We start from the raw sequence: 23,550 nt of genomic DNA, 5'->3' as shown, positions 1-23,550 counted from the left end.
ATATTTTCACTAATGAATGTAATTAACTCAATTCCATATTCGTAATGTTCCTTTATAAATACATTGAAGTGCATTAGATAAGATTAGCGTAGATTAGAGTGAAACAGTGCACCAAAGTCAAGTACAGTTTACAGTAGATTAGATTAGAGCAGAGTATCTTAGTGTATGTTAGCAGAGTAGATTAGAGAAGAACATTGCAGATCAAAGTAGATTGTAGCAGATTGGATGGAACAGATTGGGTTAGATTAGAATAGAATACTATTAATCAAAGTGCAGAATATTTAGGGTATAATAGAGTATTGTATCTTATAGGAGATTTGAGTAGTTTAGAGGTATAGCAAAAGAGTATTTGAACAGACTAATACTAATCTAGAGTAGATTAGGTTAAAATAGATTAGCATTGAGCATGAAATTATAGTACAGTGCGTCGAGATATTTAAAGTACAGTAGATTAGATCAGTTTAGATCTCTAGAGTAAAATAAACTAGAGTACAGTGGGTTAGAGTAGTTTAGGTACTGGAGATTAGAGTTTTTAAAATTACAGTAGATTAGAGTGCAGGAGCTTAGAGGACAATGGGTTAGAGTAGGTTCTTCTACCTTCAGTTTTGTTTTCTCTAAGTGAAAAGCCTGCTCAATTAAGTTAAGGTCAGGTGACTAACTCGACCCTTTTTCTTCCCTTGGGCTGCTTTCGCTGTACATTTTGGATTATTATCCATCTGTATGATTAAGCTCTGTCCTATCAGCTTTGCAGCATTTGACTGAATCTGAGCACAACGTAGAGCTCTATACACTTCAGAAATATACTGATATTTGTGTCAGTAGTCACATCATCAATCTAGTGCCCTAGCTCCATCGACAATCATACATACTCATGCCATAAAACTGCCTGCTTTGGGTCATGAGCAATTATCATTTTCCATATTCCTCCTTTACAATTATACTGATACATTTAATCTGGGATTTTGAAAAAGATGTTTCCTATCAAATTTCCATGGTCTTTCTGTTCTTGACTGTTACCAGTAGCTTGCATCTTGAGGTAAACGCTCTGTATTTACATTCATGAAGGTGTCTCTTGATTGTAGACTGTTTTTTAAAGATTTTTCCCAAATTTGCCTGAAATAACTAAAACAGGCCACAACTCGCCATCAAACTGCTTGTCAGTCAATTGTTCAATTACTTTTTAGTGGCTGTAATTCCTCAACGGATAATACAATATTCTTGTTAAACCCTTAGAATTAACGTTCTGCTTATATACACACTACAGGTTTTGAAATTAAAATTGGGGTTAAATTAAATTTATTATTATCAACATCTTAAGAGGGCATGAACAATTGGACCAGTTCAACTAAATGGTTGGGACAAATACAGAATTACAGAAGATGTTGAAGATGTTTTTAATGGTAACGGTTTAACAGCCTCAATAAAATATATGTAATAAATTCCAAGTGACTATATAAATTGCTTAAAAGTGAAATACAAAACAAAAATAATAATTTTTGATCACACAACTAGCATGGTAGCATGCACACACAACCTAGATCTCTATGGCATGCACCGTGATGATGTATATGCACACCTTAAATCTATAGATCATGTGTGAAAGGAGGCGCAGTGCATTTTGCTGGAAATCCTATCCTACTGTAACATTTCATGCCACATACTGTAAAACCATGTTCGACATAAACCTGAGAATTTTCTGATGTCTTTTAAAACATCCTTCTTATATCAGCCTCTGTTTGTCAGGCACCCTTTAGCTAGGCTGTGCATAAATGGCCCTGAAGCAGCAACAGCTCTAAAGCATGCTAAGAAAGACAGCTTGAACTGAAAATTGATTTGAGTTCACACCTAGTGAAAGTTTGTCTATTGAGCATGTACTGCAACAGCATTGTGGAAAGGCACATACTGTTTATGTAGCATGAATGTGCAGAACATTTTAGCGCATTTACACATCAGAAATGTCTGATGTTTGACTGAATGGTTCATGGAAATAAATAACACCACTGAAAATCTAATTATGTCTTATTTGTGCTGGGCAACTGGATGCTACATTGATATTGTGATCAATATATGTGATCCTAACTAGCACTTAACGAAATGCTAACTTCTCTGCATTAAACTAGCTGACCCTTGCCAAGTTTCAATACTCATAAGATTACAGCATGACTTGGACAGTAGTTCTGTCTGCAATGTGTCGTAATATTTTGTGATATGCTATTGTGGACTTGGGGACCCACATAAATGATTTTTTTTTTAAGTGTGTAATAGTTTACTGTAAGGAGACCAATAGGGACACCTTTAGTGAAAGCATTATATTTCTCAAAATAAAAAAGTCACTAGTCAATTTTATTTATTGCATTACAAACATTCTTACACACTTATTTCCAATGGAAGGTCGGAGTCTTTAGTTCCTGAGGGCCAATCAGATTTTTTTTCTTTGCTCTTGGTGTGTTATAGTACTTTATATAGTTATTGAACACTAGTGTCTTTCTTCAAGGTCTTTCATCTTAGATTAAATAAATTAAAGACTGATATAGATGAGAACTAAATAGCAGAATATAAGAGGTAGTAGCCCTCATTTACCAAAAACACATTAAAGCACTGTAAAAAAAATTCTTTGCAAATCCTAGCCTGTTGGAACGCTGAGGTCAGAGCCCAAGGTCAGTCATATTTTAGCATCCATGGAGCAGAGGTGGTTAAGTGCATTGCTTGAAGGCCCAACATTGACAGCATGGCCATGTTGGGCCTTGAACCTCTGACCCTCTTATCAGTAATCCACAACCTTCAGCCATTTGAGACAGAACATAAGTATGTAAGTATACCTAAATAAATTTGAATCGATTGTGAATAATAAACTGGGCCATCTAATCAAATAATTGAACTGACCTTGAAAAGAACAAATAAATGTCATAATTGATTAAATCACATGGCCTTAATAATTTTTCTTATTTACATTTTGTCTTTTATTAATTAATAAAAAATATAGGCAGTATTGCTGTGGCATAGGAGAAATAAAGCACTGGCTGGCATGTACCCGCTCATCGTCTATAACGTTTATTCTGTACAGGGTCTGGAGCCTATCCCAGGAAACTTAGGGCACAAGGCGAGGTACACCCTGGGTGCCAATCCATCACAGGACACACACGCACAATTTAGGAACACCAATTCCCAAATCTGAATGTATTTGGTTTGTGCTGGGTTTCCTCCCACAGTCCAAGCACAGGGAGATGAGAATCGAACCCAGAACCTGGGTGTGCAAGGTGGCAGTGTCACTAAGCCACCATGCTACCATGGAAAATATTAACCACACCTCATAACAGCACCCCATCATGTTTTATTTATCATTTAACATATTTTCAAAGTAAAATCTGAGGGCAATTTGATGCTTATTAATGCCTTTATTTATTATAACATGACATATCTTACTGCGTTTATCTTACGGTCCACTGGACTACTTTGTGAGCTTTGGCCGACTGAATCCCGGGTAGAGCTTCAATCAACGAAAATCGATGAAAGAACAGTGTGTATTTCAATCATTCGAAGCAGGTATGACCCTCGGGTCAGTGATGAGGCAGGCTGAGGACAACAGCAGGGAGTGTGGCCAGAGACACGGTTTGAAAAGTCCTTGTACTTTGAAGCATGGACCACAAAAGACACATTCTAGTTTATACTCTTTAGTCTAAGACAAACAAAGCTAATGTGCCTCACATCAATCATGTCTCTGAAGAATGTACACAATGTAGGTAAAACTCTCCCAAGTTTTCCCAAGAATGCTTGCAAATCCTCTGCGGGAAATGTGTGCGTGTGCATGCGTGCGCGAGACTGAGTATCGGCTACAAAGGATATTCAGACCACACATTCCTGTGTAGAACCCTTTCCTGTGCCTCACTCTGTGCTCCTCCCAGTACACTTGTGTAGTCACTTCTTTTGCTTATATTTATGTTGACTGCTATTATCAGCAGGTTGGTGTGTCTGTTCAAGTAAGTGCCACTCAACATACAGTAAAGCAGCTATGGACAAAACACTACACTGCACTGCAATTACACTGCCTAATAATGGGTCTGTCTTATGGCCTGTCATTTATTTAAAACACATCGCTGGGGCTTTTAATTAAGGAGTATCCTTAAGGAGCATTATTCTTAACCAAAGTGATTAATGTTTGTTAGATTGGTGTAATTTATCAATTTGAATATTGGATTTGATCAAAATGTATCGAAACATTACAGCAACAGTCGGAGAAAATCTACGCCAGATACACGGAGCGTGCAATAAAAAATTTACGGCTGTATTTAGAGTAAAGAGCTTAAGTTTAAATGTCAATATTTTTATGGGAAAAGTTACACGTGTTCAGAGTTGGCTTACACGGCTCATCATTTAGATCAGGGGTATTCAACTAAAGTTTAAAGAGGTCCAGTCAGAAAATTTTTTTTGAAGCAAAAGTCCGGAAGATCATAATGTCTAACAAGTTAGTGTAAAAGCTTATATATTTAACTTTTTATTATAAATTGTATAAACGGTCTGTTTCTCTGTTTCTCTCTTTCTCCGTCTCACTCGCCTGTTTCTCTCTTTCTCCGTCTCACTCGCCTGTTTCTCTCTTTCTCCGTCTCACTCGCCTGTTTCTCTCTTTCTCCGTCTCACTCGCCTGTTTCTCTCTTTCTCCGTCTCACTCGCCTGTTTCTCTCTTTTTCCGTCTCACTCGCCTGTTTCTCTCTTTCTCCGTCTCACTCGCCTGTTTCTCTCTTTCTCCGTCTCACTCGCCTGTTTCTCTCTTTCTCCGTCTCACTCGTCTGTTTCTCTCTTTCTCCATCTCACTCGTCTGTTTCTCTTTTTCTCCGTCTGTCTCGCCTGTTTCGCAGTTGCCTGTGTCTCTGTTTCATGTATGGCTATCTTTCTTTTCTTTTTTACCATCTTTTTTAATGTGAAACTTGCCGCTTAACACTCTCATCTGTCTGCGCTGTAGACTTGCGATGTTTATCAGACTTGATAGGCTGAGTGGTATCACGTGGTATGCTTAGCTGGCATGCAATTGGCTTGTGCGTTTCCACTACCATACAATTATACAGCTGCGCTGGTTGAAATAGAAGCGTCCCGACAGTTTTTAAATCATAACCTTAACGTTGACGTTTAGGCTGTAGGTCCGGGTCACTGATCTATAATAGATAGATCAGTGGTCCGGGTCTGTATGGGATGGCTTCTCGGTCCGGACCCGGACCGTGGTCCGCCTGTTAGTGAAGGCTGATTTAGATGATGCAAATTAGCAATAAAGTTACCAGCTCTGAGACTCACAAAAGTTTCTTGAGTAGAGGAGTCTGAGTTTAATATCCGAGTACTCTTTCAGTAGCTTACACTAGTGCTTTTATAAACAAGCATTTGTTTTTAAAGCGCAAAAAATCATGGCAAAGAGGACCTGTGTCACCTGTGTAGGGCAACAGAAAAGCATACAAACCTTTGCTGTAGCAATTTATGGTCAGGAATCAAAAGAGCATTGTTTACTGAGCTCTCTGGTACCCTTATTTCACCAAAGTGAACCAGGTGCATTTTCTGCTGCTAGTTCAAGAGCGAACCTCGTTAGAACTGGCTTTGTTTTTCCATGGGCTTGAGAGTTATTTCATTACATCACTGTATACATTCATGTACATCTCTACGGTCCCAGGAATGCTAGTGGTAACCCTAGTGGCAATATATATATATATATATATATATATATATATATATATATATATATATATATATATATATAAAATAAATATGGTATATATATGCAACTATATTTATATAATAAATATAGTTGCAAGCAATGATGAACCATCCAGAAAGACAGCTGGAACAGTGGAAACATGCATTTAAAGGGGATAACCCAATTCCATTATGACATAATTTTAGAAAAGGGAGAATTTTATGTTTAGAACTCCAAAAAGCCCCAGATGCTGGAAAAAAACATCACACAATGTCTTCCCTAGGAAGAGTATATAAAATTCCTTTGGGTGCATTTTGGCCAAGAACACAAAATAACTGACTTCCTGTTGAGTTGGGCCTATGACTATGTGAAAGTTGTTCAGCTCAATGAGCTCTAAGTGTGTACTGGGTTTTGCGTGCATATGTGCAAGTGTGCAGCAAAATCTCATGTGAGGGCCCCAGGCATGGCTCGGGGCCCAGACTCTCAGGAATACTAATGGCAGCAGATTTGAACCTGTCTGCCTATTTTCATAAGTTTTTGAGCATGTTAAGACCCTTAAATTCCCAAAAGCCCAAAATGTTGGGAAAAAAATTCTTATGTAAACAAGAGCGCCCTGCGCACCCTATAGTGTTTGGGCCCTAATAATAATTGCAAGCAGGAAAAATGCTAAGAGCAAGCACAACAACTACAATGGCTACCTTCAACATGGCTTTGCGAGGAGTTCTCCTGGTTTTATCATTATTAGAAAGCATTTGTGGCCATTATATTAATAAAAAAAAAAAAATTAACATGAAGGTCACAAATTCTCTTCTTACCATGCTCGTTACTATCCCGTCCCTGTCTATGACGTAAGCGTTTTTTTGTTCTAGCTTAAAACCAATTTTTATGTCTGAGGGCCGGTGCTTTGGCTGTATAAAGAATGAAGAACTGGTTCGAAATTGGGCTCCAAACTAACTCTGGAACCGCCTTGGTGGAAAACGGGATATGGGAGGGAGGAATGTCTCTATTTTGTGTCCATCTCATTTCTTTTTCTCTTTAACCCACAGACACACTTTGTACTAGGCACTGGATGCACTTTAAAGGCCTGTGATGGATTACTTTAGTCATCTAAAATATTGGGTTTCATTGTTTTTCTGTGTAATTGCCTGACCATCGAGCGGCCAGTCCAGAACTTTCATTTTCTCTCTCTAACAGACGGACTGACCTTGCGCTGACACCAGCAAATGATAAGTCACTGATGTCACTCCAGGTTTGTCTCTTGTGGCCATGTAGTGACTGCTACTTCTAACATTTGTGAATGTGCAATGTCTGTCTTTTGAATAGCTCAGATAGAAACTGACACTAGCAACATTTACAGAATCTACTGTATTATTAATATTTAAGGGGCACTCCATGTTTACACTAGTTAGTGACAAAGCGACTGGCATTTACTCATTTTCTATCACTGTATATCATCACTAAACCTAAATAGTCTAGTAAATTCAGAACATTCCTTAGATCAAGACCACAGTGTGCATTTGCAGATGAACAACATCTGTCCTCTCTGCATTTATTTAGATTTAACAGTGTATGGTTCACTAATACTAGGGAAAACTGATTATTTTATTCTTATTAATTTGGACAATAGTACAGTACATAGCAGAGCAAGTGTTTATTATATTATTTGTCACTATGAACACATTAAATTCAAATGTAGCTCGTACCTGAGGCTGCATCCCGGTGTTCCAGTTATTTTGTTGCTTGCTAGCATAAATGCAGAGGAAAATCTAAAATATTTGTTACATTTATTATAATTATAAACAGCTTTAGATTAGATACACAGGTCATACACCACCAGCAGGTGAATTGAATACAAATGATTATCAATATATAAAAGTAAACTAGTAACCGGATCATGGGCACCCAAGGCTCATCTATGTCTGTGAGGAGCAAGGGCTATCCTGTCTGGTCTGACCCCACAGAAAAACCAATGCAGAACAAATTGCTGAACAGAGCAAATGCTGGCCAAAATAGAAATGTATTAAACAACCAGTGCATCACAGCCTGCAGGCAAAAACTTCATGGTTATTGAGCTGCTTGCCTAATTCTCCAGCTCTCAATCCAATGAAGCATGCATAAAATGTACCAGACAAACCAGTCCAATCCACAGAGGCGCCACCCCACAACCCACAGGATTTGCCACCAATGTCTTGGTGCCATACACTACAGCACACCCCAGAGGTATTATGGAGTCGTGATCCGAGGGGCCAAAGCTGCCTTGGCGGCACACAGGGAACCTACACTGTATTGGGCTTAATGTTGTGGATGTTAATGTTATGGCTGATACATACAGTATAGTGTACAGTATGTATGTAAATACTGTTATTAAACCTGTTCTTCTTTTTCTTCGTCTTATTATTATTATATATTTGGAGTTGCTGTTTGATTTATATAAATAGCATCTATACATATAATAAAGCGGTAAAGCTGGCATGTCTGTACATTGAAAATATTTGCAAAATAATAATTGTGTTTTTAATTTTTTTAAATGTCATTTCTCTTACAAAGTGATAATCCTTTCCAGTCCAGTAGTTAATGGTATTGCATAAACCACACATAGAAGAAGAAGAAGCGAAAATTCAAGTATTTGCATTACACGCAAGCTGTTTTTATGGTCTTCACACACACAGACACACACACACATGGTATATTTTTAAGGTATTGGTTAATTCCTCAAAAATAACATTTGTTAGTTTACCTAAATAGTAAAAGCGTGACTTGAAACCTGACTCGATGATTCAACTGAAGCGACCAACAAAAGCTTGATTAAACTGCATAATCGACTAAAAGCTCTAATTAACACCCCATTTTATTGAGTCTAATAAAGACAAATTGTATACAGACTTTTTATAGATGTTTTACATACAGAAGGCAATAAAGGGCACTAATGATTTCCAGGTTATTTGGTGCATTTCAGACATTATGTGCACGACAGAGAAGTAATCTTTTCAGCACTAAAGGCAGTCTTGTAACAGCTTGTAAGATTGCAGCATGCCACGGTATTTTTGTCAGGAGGAAGATATGGATGATAGGAGACGCATTTCTGAACCTTTTCCACTGGAACTTGTGAAAAGCATTAGGTCGATAGTGGTCACGCAAGGATAGGCTTGTTGAAACTTGTTTTTTTAAGCTTGCAATTGTCTTTCTTTATGATTTTTATATGTTTGTTACACTTAACCCAATTAAATACAAATCGGAGGAACTGCCCCTAAACCTACTGTAATAACTAGCCCAATAAAATGACCATCACTGTGTAACTGATTTTTTTTTTTAATGCTGTTACTTGTTCACAATTACTTTTTCACATAAGGCCAGGTAGGTCTGGAAAGCCTTTTTTCCTTAATAAATAAAAGCATCATTTAAAAATTGCATTTTGTATTTACTCAGGTTATCTTTGCATAATATTAAAAATTTTTTGGTGATCTAAATCAGTTAAGTGTGACAAATATCATTATCATCATCTTTACCACTTTATACTGTATACAGGGTTGCCTGGGTCTGGAGCCTATCTCAGGAGACTTACTGATGGGGTCCATGGCAAGGCACACACATACACACACACTCACTAACTCATTCACACACCATGGGTAATTTGGGAAAGTCTATTATCCTAATCTTCCTAATCTTCATGTCTTTGGACCGTGGTAGAAAAAACTAACCCACCATGCATAGGGAGAACATGCAAACTCCATGCACAAACCTGAGGCGGGAATTGAACCCAGACCCTAAAGGTGCAAGGCGACCTTGTGACAAATATGCAAACAAAATAAAATATCATAAGCGGCAAACAGTTTTTCACAGCCCTGTATACAGTAAATATATATATATATATATATACTCAGCAAAAAAAGAAACGTCCTCTAACCCTGGTCTTCCACTGCGAGGATGATCAGCTGTCCTTCCTGTCTCCCTGTAGCGCTGTCTTAGGCGTCTCACAGTGCGGAGATGGCGATTTATCGCCCTAGCCACATCAGCAGTCCTCATGCCTTCCTGCAGCATGCCTAATGCACGTTCACGCAGATGAGCAGGGACCCTGGGCATCTTTCTTTGGGTGTTTTTCACAGTCGGTAGACAAGTCTCTTTAGTGTCCTGCGTTTTTAGAACTGTGACCTTAAATGCCTACTTTCTGTAAGCTGTTAAGGTCTTAACGACCATTCCACAGGTGCATGTTCATTAATTGATTATGGTTAATTGAACATGCATGGAAAACATTGTTTAAACCCTTTACAATGAAGATCTGTAAAGTTATTCGGATTTTTACAACATTATTGTTGAAATACACAGTCCTGAAAAAGGGACGTTTCTTTTTTGCTAAGTATGTATATATACACATGCAATGTATACACATTTTCTTTACTTTACCACAAATGATTTGTACATGGCTATCAATACAAGCATCTGAAGGGCACTTCATGTTGCTACACTCTGACAAGCGCCACAGGCTCTGAATGGATTAGATGAACAGATGATGTCTGTTTTGAACCTCGAGTTGAGAATAAACAGACAGTTCTCGGTCCATTTATCTTTGAACATTGTTTTTATTGTTGGCTTGAAAAAAATGTCTCTTCATTACTCTGACCAGGAAAGGAACAATAGGTAGCAGAGGATCTGCTGTAATTTTGTGCAGAAGCTTTAGTCACTATAATACTTAAGCCATTTTTCATACGTTGTTCATTTCTACTACATTATGCTTTGAGCCCTCTGTACGGCCTGCTGAAATTCTTTGCTGGTTTTCTGCCGGTTGAGGACTACAGATATACGGATTAATGCGTTCCCTCTTCTAACACGCCACACTGAGCACTTTGTGATGATCTGACTTGAAAACATGAAATGATGTAGACTCTGCAGTATTGTGAAATCTGAAAAGGTTGCACTATAAAAAAACCCTCTTATTTCCAGCCGTCCACCTGTGCCACATAAACACATTCGGGCACAAACTGCAGCGTGTGGCTGTGCTGGTGGAGAGCTTGACTGCTAGACTTCAGGCAGGTCTGGGCAGCTGTGATGCTCTTACTGATCATTAAGTAACAAGTGGAAGGTTATTATTATCCAAGGTGGTCTCTCAGATGTCTGTAATAGTCTTAAGAAGCTCTGCACTTATGTGCTCTCTGTGTCTTTCAAACGCACGCACACACACACACACCCACACACAAAGAAGCCGTTACTGTAACAAGAGTACATGCCACTGCCGTGTTCATTAAAGTAGACCCTAATGAGGGCAGACTATGCCATGTAGCCCCTCTTTCCTCCTCTGTCTTTCACACACACTGCATGTCTGGGGCATCTTTTCCCCTCTTGTAATCACATGCATGTTTCATTAATCAGAACATGCCCACGATTAGAGGGAACTGCCCAATCTGCACTCTGTTTATGTCCACTAGACATAGGGTTAACAAATCGAGACCGCTGTAACCCTGTACCAGTGCGCCAGTGTGCCCCCCTGCTAATCTGTTAACATGGTTCACTCTCCTACACACCAGCGATGTAGTCTTATAACTGTGTGATTATCCCCATTCTGTCAGCTTAAGAACAGCTGAGAAGCTGATTCATTCCCACTATGAATATCCTTGCTGACTGATGGTACAAGTAGCACATAAATACCCTCATCAGCTTCTTGAATGCATCACAGTGGCCGTATCTGGGACGTGGAGCCGGCCCGCTGACTGAGTCACGCTGCAATTGAACTGCAGCTGAGCGCTTATAAAATCCCTTTTAAGAAAGCCAGACCTGCGTTGTGTAACAACAGCTCGAGTGATTGGAACAGAGCCGTTTCTATCACGTTTCTTATGAGGTAAGAGGCTCTCAGATGCCAGCCTCTCTCCCAGAAGAGCATCCTTAATTAAACGCCACTCACAGGGAACCTGTTTCTGCCACTAAATCTGTGCCAGCTGTCTGATACCGTGGAGGCAAATGCAAAGTGATGAATTACAGCACTTACATGATTCTTGATAAACTAATACAAACTGCCAGTATTACTAAACCCTCAGAGGAATGAAACGTAGGTACGGCTTATATATAGGTGTCAAGACATATTTAACACACCATGCAGAGCAAGAGAAGCAGACTCCATTCCTGGTGAACCGCATCACTAGAGAGATCTGTGCTTTCTCTCTAGGGCATACCAAATTCAGCACATAAAGAGATGGTAATAAGGTGAGGAGCAGATTTAGGCGTGTTAACTGAGGTGAAATACTAAACCGTGCAGTCCTGAGGTGAGTAAGGTGGGTATGTATTTACCTCATGCTGATGAAAATAATGACAATATAAACTTTGCAGAAGCGAAAGAGAGTGGTGTCGAGGAAAGGCAATCCCGCCTCTAACTTTAGATTGGCTGGGAGTGACCATACACTAGTCTCTGATTGGCTGGAATTGTGTTAGGGTTATAAGACTGTTTTTTACTGCGATAAAAATAGAATACTATGGTCTTAATTAATGTTAAAATATACAATAATTACAGAAAAGGAAAACCAAAGGACAAATACTGAGTTAATAATACAAAAAATATCACATCAAACATATTCAGAAAACAACAGAACTTCATAAAGTCCACACCATTTTTCATTTAAATAGGTTAATTATTATTATTTTTTTTATCTTCAGTAACGATTATATGACATTGTGTTAGTCCGACTAAAACTGGTAAACAGGGTAGTCCAAGGGTTATCAAATTTCGAAAGTAGGGCTAGGACCCATACTGTACACATACAGTAATATGGGTGGGAATCAAGCTACTCCTGAACATACAACCGAAATCGGCCTAGGTAACCCGTGCTTTGACCCAGAAAACGAACAAAATATGGAATAGGGTTGCTGCCACTAACGTCTGTGTCATTTGACCAGAACCATAATGCATATAGCACTTACAAAATGTACAGAGCAGTAAAGCTGACCATGTTTCCACTGTTTGACAGGTTACCAGTTTGCCATTAGCTAACTTGTTTGCTCATTGTTTTGGTGCATGTAATGATCAACTGAAAATACAATATTAGCAAGCTGAAAGGGCGCATATCGCCACCCATCATAGCAGAGTCAGACATACTTCAATCAATAAATGGATTTCCCTACCGTACTTGTATAATAGGATAGGATAAAGTATTCTAAATACATGGCCTACTGGTGTTATAACCATAGCTCCACTTAATTGTGCATGTAAACGTACTGACTGATCTAGACTCAGGGGCACTTTGGTGTAGCTAAACCAGCCATCAGCTGGAGAAAACTCACACTGGCATAGAGCAGTATAATGCTCAGTCAGGCCAAATATATTCAAAGCAATGTCTAAAAGAAACAGTTGTCAACAGTGTAGTAAATATAGAAAAGCAGATTTTTTTGACTACTGTCAGTTGGCCTATCCACTGAGTGTTGTCAGTGGTCTGTCTACCCTTTGTCCGTGTACATCGACCCCACAGCTCTGAGAATAAAATTACTTTGCGCTACTACAATAGGTTGCATCACATCATACATTATAAGCCAACTTTTATACATAGCAGTCTATAAAAGTACACTCGCCATTCATTTTATCATTCATCCAATCAAAGAATCAGAATCTGCAGGGCAATTCATAATATCATCCACATACAGATCAGGAGCTTCAGTTACAGTTTATATAAAAAATTTAAACCCATACAGTAATAGAATACAGGAAAAACATCATTGCTTGATCTTTTCTTCCAGTCTTCACCTACAGTATCCAGTTTACAGTAACCCCTTTCCTACTATAGCCTCGGTTTTTGACTGACAGTTGGAACCTGGGGTGGTAATCTGCTGTTGTAGTAGCCCATCTACCTTACGTTTTAGCATGTTATCTGAAATGCTTTTCTGCTAACCACCATTGCAAAGATCGTTTGAGTTACTGGAGCCTTCCTGTCAGCTTGAATCAGTCTGGCTATTCTCCTCTGAGCTCACTCATCAACAAGGCATTTCCTCCTGTGGAAGAAGGAAGCTTTTTGTTTTTCGCACCATTCTGTGTAAACCCTAGGGACTTTCGGGTGTGCATGCCACTCACTCTGATGTTTAGTTTAAGCATTAACTGTTTCTCTTGACCTGTCTTTGTCTGATTTTATACACTGTGCTGCTTTCACATGATTGGGGATAATTGCATGAAAATGTAGTGGTACCAGTGTTCTTTTTTTAAATGGCTGGTCTATTCTAATACTATAATTTCTCAAATATGTCATCAAATGAGGACCTTACATGCCACTTCAGCAGAAGTATGTTATCCAAGCCTTGATTAGATGTTTGTTTAGTTTGTCCCCATTGGGAAGAAGCTGGATGAGAAACGAAAATGGAGTCACTTAGACATTTCCTGTAGCTGTTTTATCAGATGACCAGAGGATGAGGGTCCAGTTCATCAACTTTATCAATATAATATTTTGTGAATTTGACATTACTGGGTAACAGCTTACTACAAAGTAATAGGAATTAAGAGCAGTTTAATGAAATATTCAAGTTGTTGGAGAATCATTTGCATGGTCAAGTTTACTAAAATAGAATAAAAAGACTTAACTTTTGTGTGATGTTAACTGTGTGCTTTAAAATACACCACTGTACACTGTACTGCACATAACCAGGATAATCATAGATGTTTAAACTACAACTTCAACCATGTGCCCTCTACAAAGAGGATTTATTTCTAAATCTAACAGGGCTGAACCCTCGGGCAGCGGAGCGAAAAGAACTCATCCGTCAGCGTTATCCATCATCTGAAAGAAATCCTTGCACATCAGCAGTTCTGGCTTACTTCAAGTCTCCCTACTTAAGGCTTACATAGTCTTGATCCAACTCACTGTTTCTATTCCAAAATCCCACTTTTTTTGCTGAAAACTGCAACCATGTCGAAAAAAAGCAGACCACATTACCAAAAAAAAAAAAAAAAAAAAAAAGGTTTTCACTGAAGGACTGGTTGAAAATAGGAAAGCTAAAGAGGAATTTCAGATTTACACAGTATATTACAATCAAAACATCTGCAAGGCACTTATTGGATATTTTCAGGGACCTAAATAAACATGCGCTAAGGTTTCAGACAGCTCTGATCTCACAATCGAGGAATGTGCTAGATTGGTGCCCTCCCTTCCTCCCAATTCTCCATCGTCATAACCAGTTAAGAGTTAAGCAGATCATTAAAATACCTCAAAGCAGGCAAAAATGCACTGAGTTACACACGTGGATAACCAGGACCTAGTTCAGTCCACCTACAAAGTACAGAGTATCAGGTTAAAAGCAGATCACAGCTAGTGCAGAACATGATGTGGTCAGAGTTGCTGGATTGCACCCCTTGAGCTTTCTTCTTCGGTGTTAATCATTGTAACAGAAAGTTAATTGAACTTTCACGATGGTTGTCCAAAGTAAACATTTTCTCAATATTATTTTACATGGATCCAGCTAAAAAATGTTCTTGCATTCTTTTTTTTTTGCCTTTGAGTACTTCTTACAGTATATCCAGACATACAGTATGTGTGTCATTTTCAAGAGAAAGCAATTCCACTTTTGTGTGATACCCTGAAATTAAGAAAAGGGTTTTGCTAACAGTTAATTAGAAGTGTTCAGATCCAAACTCTCTAATTACAAAGTCAGATAGCATAATTATATATTTTGAAAGAAAAGAAAAGACTCAACAAGCTCAAAAATATTTTTTGATACACAATTTGATACAGTACACTGCCTGGGCAAAAAAGTCACTATTTCAGAAAGATCAAATTATTTTGCTTCATGAAGCAAAGAAAAGAAAAAAGGAGATCGGGAAGGATAGTGCTGAACCGTCGACTCTGCAAAAGAAATTAAAAAAAAATATCATGAATGGAGATTACTTAATCACTTGGTAAAGTTGTAAGTGTGTTACTGAGGAAGTGTAAAGCTCTGGGGTTACTTCAGTTGCTCAGGTCTAGGCTCAGCAATGTTACGTGGCAATAAAGATTTTTTTTTCCCTGATGACATGGGTATATTCCAGGATTCAAACTGTGAAAGAGTGTTTCTGGGAGCATGTGGAGTCATTTTCACTCATGAACTCGTCACCACCTTGTTTTCTGTAATCAAAGCTAAAAGAGATTGACTGAAATCTGTTTGCCCAGGCAGTGTATGTTGGTTATCAACCAAAGCAGAACAATTTAGGCTGGTGTCAGCCATAAATAGGGTCCGTTTAAAACCTTCAACAGGCAGCTCTGCTCTCGGATCAGCTTTTGTGTTGAAGTTGTGCTTTTCAGCCTGGACCTGAAGGGCCTAGACTCCGGAAATGCAGAGTAGTGTTCTCTACATCCTGCCCCAGCCATGCCTGTGGCAAAGCTTCATTATCATTGTGTAGAATTACCACAAGATTCCTCTGGGCTCCAAGCACCCTCACATTATAGCAAAAGTAAATAGCAATGAAGAGAGCACGAGAAAGACAGAGACAAATCGAGAGGGTTAAAATGAGAGAAAATGGTGTAGTTGTGCATTCCAGAGGCTATTTCAATCATCTGTCACCAGGTTCAATCTGTTCCTTATAAGGCACGGGCATTCCCCTCATATTTTCCAAACTGCTCCACACTGTTATCAGATCCAGTTTCATGGCCAATTACTGTCCTGGCTCACTGCTCGAGAAACTACATTGCTACCTATACAGTACATCAGGATTTACACACAACCTTGACCATCACTCTGGACAACACAACAAAACTGTTCCTAGATCAACTTTACCATGATTCACATGGATGTCATCAAGATGGTAAACTCAATTATCTTGGTTTCCCAAAAGGCATCTGGGGTATTTCTGTACTATGATGGCATTTAATGGGATGGTCAATAGTGTTATTAAAATCCACAAGTTACTTTACTACGCAATAATAAGCACAGAGAATTCACTTAGCAAAGCAAACCACTCTCCCATTCACCAGCCCCGGCCTGTCCACAATACCACAACAGAAAACAGATGAAACAATACGAAAATGTTCGTGACTGGCAACAGCACACCGCAAATATTTTGGGAAGAGAACAAGGAAGGGGAATTTAGCCAGAATATTGGCTACAGCACAGATGATGCTACTAATGTCTCAGTAAGTAAAGTCCATCAGTCGATCGCACCCAAAATCCAGCCCAGAAGTCATCTCAACTCACATAGGTTTTGATTGTCACGCCTCTATATAGCTCGTACACAAGAATGAAATGCTGTTTCTTTAGGACCATAGGGCATCAACTGCATAAAGGGCAAATACACAGGACAGTGTATGCTAACTAGACAGGACAACGGTATTTGATGTTAAAAAGTATTAAAACTGGGTAAAGGTGTAATAGCAAAAGATCAGTTGTAAAAAGTGTCTCATGTTCCAGTTCTCTATGCCTGGCTGAAATTAGGGAACCCTTCCAAAGATTGAAAAAATAAACTTACCTTGACTACACAATTATCGACAGCAAGAAAGAAAAAGTGTGTTGAACAAGAGACTGTGGGTTTGGATAACATGGTGCTCAGTTTAACACTGAGTTTTCAATGAGTGAGTCCTGGAGTGCAAGGAAATAAACACAATCACCCAGGAGTGATTCTACATTGTGGATGTTTATTTAAGGACAAATGTAAAATATGTATTCAGCACAATACTGTACCAACCTGGGAATTTTGCTGTGTATGCACAAGTAGGAAAAACGATTAAGGATAATTTTACTAGGGGCTACCAAATGTGCACTGCAAAAAATGACATCTTAGCAAGTAAAATACTCCTAAATCTGGCCATAAAGTAAGATTACATCAAATAAGATTACAATAAACCAAATGAAAGATTATTGAGCTTTCTTCTAGAAAAATTTTACTAACATTAAAAGCGAAATATTTCTTGTTCTATTGGCAGGTAAGTTTGCGACATTTTAGGAATTTATTGCTTAAATTCTCTACAAATAGAACAAGATATTTTCGCTTACAATTTTTTTTTTTAAGAAATTATCCATAGGTTTGGCAAGATACTGTATAAGAATATTTCACTTGAATATTTAATTGATTTTTTTTTTTTTATCTGAAGTTAAAACTACTCTAACAAATCTGAATTTTTTCCTGCTTTTTTTTATTGCTTTTTAAACAATGTTAGGAGATTAAATTCTAGCAGATAAAATTTTAAATCCTGAAGTTTCAAAGGCATGTAGAGTTCTTCACATTAAGATTTTAAATTTTAAAATACTAAAAGCGCAAAGACTCAATAACTTGATTTTTTTTTATTCTTTGAAAAGCCAACAATTAAAAATTTTGGAAAATATGAATTTCAGAGGCTATCCATGGAAAAACAGGAACTCAGTCTGGACATGACAACAGTCCATCGTTGTACTCACACACATACATGCACACACTTGGGGACAATTTAATGAAGCCAGTCCACCAACCAGTGTCTTTAAGAGAGGTTGGATAAAACTGGAGAACCCAAATAAAAACCCACACTGACACAGAGTGAACATCTGGAACAACACACAGAGTTCTAGAGTAACCAGAGCTCAGAACTGAACTGCTGCACCATGGTATCACCTTGAATCTTACGTTCAATCACAGAATTTAAATTTTGCCACAAAAAAAAAGCATTTGTAATCTATACATCTCATAATTCTATAATGTTATATAATTATAAACCTTGCATATATTAAACAAAGCACACACAAATTCAGTTTGATTTACAGTAACTACTTTCATTATAGAACTTTTAAAATGTATAAAACATAAACAATAAGAAAAATATGATTGTTATAGGCTTTAAAAAAAATCTAAATAAAATCCTATATTCTTCACCCCAGGCTTGATTTCTAATAATTATTAATTATAATTAATCATTAAACTTCTGCCTGGGCAATAAAAATGACAAACAGGTTTTTCTGAAAACAAAACAGAAATGCATCTAAAAACTTCCACATGCTTTAACATAGATCAGGAAAACAACATCACCAAACAAACAGAGACTCTGACAGCATCAGATGCAGAGCATGCAAGTTTCTCTACAGCGCGCGACATAACGGACAGACGCAGAACAAAAACTTTTCTCCTTTGTGCAAATACTGTCAAGTCGCTTAAATAATTCACAACTTTCTCAATGCTTCTCAACTTACCCGCCACTGAATGCAAATCTGGCTGAGTTTTAGCCTATAAAGCAGGGACTTTAGGAGATTTCCGCTCAGGCTTCTCTCTCTTCAATAACCGAGAGTCTGATGCGCTTTTTCATTAAGCTCCTCCCTTTAAACACGGCCCAGCAACTGCCCCGTACAGCGTTTACGACATGCCGGAAATGAGTCACGCCTACAAAGAAACTTATAAATGAATCTAAACGGGATACTAAGTTAAATGCGCTAAACACTGTATATAATTTGTTTAATATAATTCTAAATAACAATATGCAGTTTCTGGGAACATTATCAGCAACTCAGAAAATGTTTACTTAACAATATGTGTTTTTTATTGCCAGAGAATCCATGTTAAACACAACTAAACAGTATATAGACAAAAGTATTTGTTTTTGTATTGTATCCAAATACATATCCTTCAGTATTGAGTTGGCTCTCCTTTTGCGGGTATAACAGCTTCCACTCTTTTTGAAACACTCCACAATATTTTAAAGTGTTTCTGTGGTAATTTGTGCCCATTCATTTTGTAGAGCATTTATGAGGTCAGGCACGAATATTGGACGAGAAAGCCTGGCTTGCAATCTTTGTTCCAGTTCATCCCACAGGCACTCGATGGGGTTTAGGTCATGGGCCAGTCAAGTTCATCATAGTCTTTATAGACCTTGCTTTGTTCACTGGGGCACGGTCATGTTGGAATAGGAAAGGGGCTTTTCCAAACTGCTGCTACAAACCGAGATGTCTTAGTACAGTATGCTAAAGCATTAAGATTGCCCTTAATGATGGATAAGGGACCTGATCAAAATACCTGAATTGAATAATTAACAGGTTTGGTCAAATACTTCTCTTCATATAGTGTATGCAGTTCATAAGAACACGTTAAAGTTTGTAAAGCAAACAAAAACACTGTATGCATAACGTTTTCTCCAAAAATGGAGAAAAAGTATACTTATCAGCCATAATGTTAAAACCACATAGCATTATGCGCAGTTCCCCCTTGTGCCATCAAAGCTGCCTTGACCCCTCCAGGCGTAAATCCACAATCTTTAATGTGCTGCTAAGTGCAAGGATCAGACCTGCTAGTCCATCACATCCCTCGGATGTCCAACTGGACTAAGATCTGGGGATCTTAGGGGACAAATCAACAAATTCTGAACTCCCTGCCCACCAAACGCCACACACAACAAACAGCAATGTACCAAATGCTCCGACACCCCTCAACCACACACAGCATCAAACCTCTTCAGCAATCAGTGTCACACCATTTCCTCTGCTGGCTTAGACCAGACAGGCCAGGCCCCACTTTCCAGAGGCACAAATGAGCCTTGGGTGCCCTGAAGATCACATGTTAATCATAAAGATTAAGGATTATTTTGGATTTCCCTTGGACTAAGGTGGATACAATTTGAAGTTAAATATTTAGGGTTTCACAGTGAGTGATTTTTTCATGTATCATGTATAATTGTGATTAGCAACCTATTTTATATGATTTAGAAAAAAACAACAACTGTGGCTCACAATTACATGTGTACACAGTACAGGTGAATTGTCGTTGACAGATGAGTTGTCTAGTCTGATCCTACAAAAAAGCCAATGTAGCACAAATTGCTGAAAAAAGTAAAGCTGGATAGAAATGTATCAGAACACCCAGTGCATCACAACCTGCTGCTCATTAGTTCAAGATTGTTGATTCAGCCTCCAAATTCCCCAGATTTTAATCCGATTGAACAATCATGGAATGCTCTGAACAAAAAAGTCCAAACCATGGAGGCCCCATCCCGCAACCCACAGCACCCAAAGGATCTGCCACCGTGCTGTGATACACCGAGGGGACAGAGCTGTCCTGGTGGCACAAGGAGAACTTACAAAATATTGGTTTAATGTTTTGCATTTCAATTATATGACTGATCAATGTAATGATAATAAGGAAGTTAATATGTTAATATTTTAAATAAGTATAGCGTGTTAAAGGATTCACCTGATACACTCAGAGTCACTAGTGAATTGCACATCACTTTTTTCAGAATTGTTTGGAACAGTTTAAGTTTGCTCACTGACTGCTCGCTGATAGCTTTAAAATATTGGGTCTTCTTGCCAAAATAAAGCAAGCCAGGATTTTTTAAAGGAACAATTAAAGGAACAATCTGTCAAACTGGCACTAAGAAAGGAGAAAAAAAGGTTCAAATACCAATACATGCAGCATTTTAGGAAATGGAGGAAACAGCCAGCCTGGCTTGCAGAATGTCCTTTTTTGGTGATCTCTGATGAAACCTCATTCGAAAACTAAGCCACTGTCAGTGTGGATCATAGGCAACGTTCATCTTGGCGAAAGACAGGGTGGCGGTCTGTTTAAACATTTAACTCAGGGCTAATTTATGCTGGAAAGTGAAAGAAACTCTACGCCTTTGGATTTACAATGCGGAAAGGTGCCCAAACTACCCACCAGCCTCTACAATTAGAGGCCCATGTGATACCCTCAGAAGGCTATAGTAATCCAGCATGAGATATATTTTCTGCTTGTATTCAGCCAGTTTTTTTTTTAAATAACCCAACAGATTGAATACTTGGTTTCTCTGGGGCTAAACAATGTACAACCAATGCTCATTTTGTACTGTTCTTCTGCAAAAATTCGGTCCTATGACAGAATGGGTTGTCAGGATACAAGATGCTTGATTCGATTAAAAAGAAACCTCATCTAACCAGCTTTAGATTATTTTTTTCTCGGAGATTTACAATTACCTTTGAACAATGTGTTGTGATTATTTTTATGTAACAATTCAGAACATTACTATACCTACATTATTATAATGCTTCAAACCATTTTGTATATCTTGTTCTTGGAACACTGCAGGAATTTTAATTTGGCCTAGTGTTCACAGAACTGCTCTCTCTTGGTAGACAACATGACACACATCAACAAAAAAATTGTATTACTCACTGCAGCTGTCATCGCAGATGATAGAAGACAATCTCTATTATACATTCTGGAACGATAAGCAGCAAGTATATGAATGAATTCCAAAGTCAAATAGATGTTTTTTTTTTACTGTGTGTGTGTGTGCGGTGTGTGTGTGTGTTTTCGCAGTATAAAAAAAAAATCAAGGAGAAACACCCAATATTCAAACATCTGAAACACAGAAAGCAAACATCACCCTGTGTAATAATAATTTGCTTGCGTTGCACATACTCCTTTAATGAAATTAGAGCAACAAAATAATTCAGGAGAAAAAAAATTCCCCCACACAAAGGAATCAGTTAGCAGTAAAATCCCTTTCTTTTATATATAATTTGGTAAATAACAAGATACCGCCATGTGATTATTAGTCTCTTGAGCTAAGAGATTGACTGTGGTCTATAATTACCCCAGTGATTTCACATATTTATCTCAGCAGTAGGTTATGTTTATAGAAACTCATTCTACGTATGATCTCACTTGTGTCCAGTGATCAGTATGAACTTTTGGACATATTAGGCAACTCAGTAAGTATCAAAAATAATTTTTCCTGCTCAGAATGGCCCTGAAACAACAAAGACCCCATCTGTGTCTATGTCTGACCTCGTTTAAAATAGACTGTTGGAGGTATGAACACTTTAGTAGCCTAGTGAAAAAGAGGGAAGGCTGCAGCATGCCAACATCTTGTCTCTTACCCCACAGCACATGGCCTTGTTTTATTTCAGGCCAGCTTATTTTTCACACGATGGTCATGAACGGTTTTGTGATGGTAGGTAATTTTTGAACAATGTTGCCTTGTATGTGCAATGTGCAATTACATTCTCAGGATGGTTCAATTGCCTGCATTCATCAGCCTTTCTCGACATCATTCTGCGCTTGCTGGGAGTTTTACACAGTGTGAGGAGCATGTAGTAACAGCTCAACTCTTGCTATTGGTTATAATGCATAAAGCTAATATAGAGTGCTGACCTTCTCTTAATCAGTCAGGACAAAACAGATAATAGCTACGAGAACCAGGTTTGCCAGGTCTGCTTTATAAAGAGCCAAATATAAAAAAAAAAAACTTTAAATTGGCTAATAAAATTCAATCATGTATAATTTACGATTTACCAATTAACATCGGGTGATAAATTTCACTGAAGTAGAATTAAAACCATTCATACAACTATCCAGTCAGGCTATTATGGGGAGACAGCACAATGCATTCGATCATGCAGATACAGATTGAAAGCTTTAAATAGTTGCTGCCATTGGGGTTATGTTTGAGTATTTTAGAAACTGCTGATCTCCTGGAAATATTCATGCACAACAATTTTTGGAGTTCACATAGAATGATGTGCGATGGAAAAACATCATTTGTAAGGCGTCCTTGAATGCCCATAATAATAATAATGATAATAATAATATCATGATAGCTATCTAACAGTGATAAGATATATAACTGAATAGCTTTCACAATACAAACTGCTGTGATGAAAGTATACAAAGCAGCAGATTATAGGGATCGGTGTTGTTTTAGATTTGTAAGCAATTAAAGAGAATTTAAGTAATATACTATTTGACAATGCAAAATATCCTAAGGTTATATGCAAAATAAGCAGATGTTTGTACTCTAGTTATAGGTTATCTTTGCATTATACGGTCTAAAAGCTCATATGTGCTCTTTTTTAGCACAAAATCTAAAACGAGAGCTGGCAGTAAAAGTAGCTCAGTGCCACGTGTTTTTTTCATTTCTGCAAGGCTGGCCTTTGAGGACGGAATAAATCTCGATGTCCTGAAATGTTACACTCTCATATGGAAACTTGGGTTTTAAAACTGCATAATAGCT

The 23,550-nt window shown here is 38.0% G+C and overlaps 2 protein-coding genes across 2 annotated transcripts in view; both read right to left on the bottom strand.

The window, feature by feature from the left end:
- Positions 1–18,886, bottom strand: part of cald1a (caldesmon 1a) — a 70,388-nt gene extending 51,502 nt beyond the window's left edge. Inside the window, exon 1 of the mRNA XM_053508562.1 lies at positions 18,761–18,886. The gene's annotated coding sequence lies outside the window, so the exon portion shown is untranslated. The remainder of the gene's footprint in view (positions 1–18,760) is intronic.
- tnnt2e (troponin T2e, cardiac) overlaps positions 1–23,550 on the bottom strand; it is a 296,670-nt gene that overhangs the window by 61,786 nt on the left and 211,334 nt on the right. The gene's annotated exons all lie outside the window — the stretch shown is intronic.

The sequence above is a fragment of the Clarias gariepinus genome, chromosome 12 (genome assembly GCF_024256425.1).
Source record: "Clarias gariepinus isolate MV-2021 ecotype Netherlands chromosome 12, CGAR_prim_01v2, whole genome shotgun sequence".
NCBI lineage: Eukaryota > Metazoa > Chordata > Actinopteri > Siluriformes > Clariidae > Clarias > Clarias gariepinus.
Note: the sequence above shows the minus strand (reverse complement) of the source record. Positions and strands in the feature narration are given on the sequence as shown.